Raw genomic sequence first — 1,392 nt, forward strand, 5'->3', positions numbered from 1 at the left:
TTTGACATTTTGAGTGGACTATTTCCTTTGTAGGTTTTCACGGGTTATTGCCGCGGTATCTTAAAGGGGCACACACATGGAATTTTCAGAAGTTTTTATTTTTAGAGTTTTAATTGAAAACATTATTATTATTTTTTTTATACGAAATGTCCGGTAAATGTAAACATGGGATACGAAATGTATGAAATGTTTTGACTGTTTTTCATTAATTAGTCTAATATAGTGAGAAACACTTCTTTGAAGGGTTTTTGTATGACCTCTGTCCTGACTTTCTAGTGTGGCTTGATCACCCTCACCAAAAAGCCATTAGGATGATGAATTTGAAGGTAATTTGTAATACTGATTTGAAGGTCATTAGTAATACTGATCATTATGATGAAGTGTATGGTTCATAGCCCTATCTGTGATTTGGACCACCAGGAAAAAGGAGATGGTGTTGCTTTTCAATAAGGGTAGGCTGTCATATGTCTATGTTCATATGACTGTACGGGTAAAAAAAAAATTCTTTATGGAGTTATTATGGGTAGTGATTGTAATTATATTTTTGTTATTTGAAATTGTTTTGTTTTATTTTTAACCAGTAGTGTAGCTTTGTTATTTTAACACATTACTCACATTGAGTCTTGTGTCAAAAATGGGGGAATAGTGATATGTATGAGTGTATCGAAGTGATACACTTCGGGGGGGGGGGGGGGGGGGGGGGGGGGGGGGAATTGCTCAACTATGCCCAGAATTGATTTTAAGTTCGGGTATTAAGTTGATTGTAGAGGTATACACCCTGCTAAATTGACTTATTTAGATTAAGAATGCATTGCGATACTGATCTGTGGTTATATTCATGATAAGAAAGTAAACACTATAGTAATGGATAATTATGCTGTATGCTAATATAAATATACATTCTGCCAGTATCGATGTGCTTAGTCGAGGGTTTTTAACTTTGAGTACGAGGACCAATCCCTGAAGCATTGTCATTCTAATGTTTGGGTTGGATAATTAATTGGGTATTGATTACGATTTGGAAACTGAAATATTTTTGAAAACTGACCAATTGATTTGAGTATGTTCTTAGTATGTTAATAACTATAGGAGTGAAGCAATTCATGTATTATGGATTGATTGTTTTGATTGATGTAATGATAATTGTGACACAGGTAAAGAAGTTGTGAACAAAAGGTGTTGACAGTATTCTCAGCATGCCCTGGTGAATGGAGAGGGTGAACTCTGATCCCGAGAGTGAACCTGATCCTATCCATTACCAAATTACATTTTCTACATTTCCACCATGCTGACCCGTAACTATTGTGCCAGGTGCCAGTGTGACGGTTGTCCTGAATGTTGTAATGAAGCTTGATGTGACTAAGAGACGATTGTCGTATTTGTGCTACATTC

The sequence above is a fragment of the Salmo trutta genome, chromosome 36 (assembly GCF_901001165.1).
Source record: "Salmo trutta chromosome 36, fSalTru1.1, whole genome shotgun sequence".
Lineage (NCBI taxonomy): Eukaryota > Metazoa > Chordata > Actinopteri > Salmoniformes > Salmonidae > Salmo > Salmo trutta.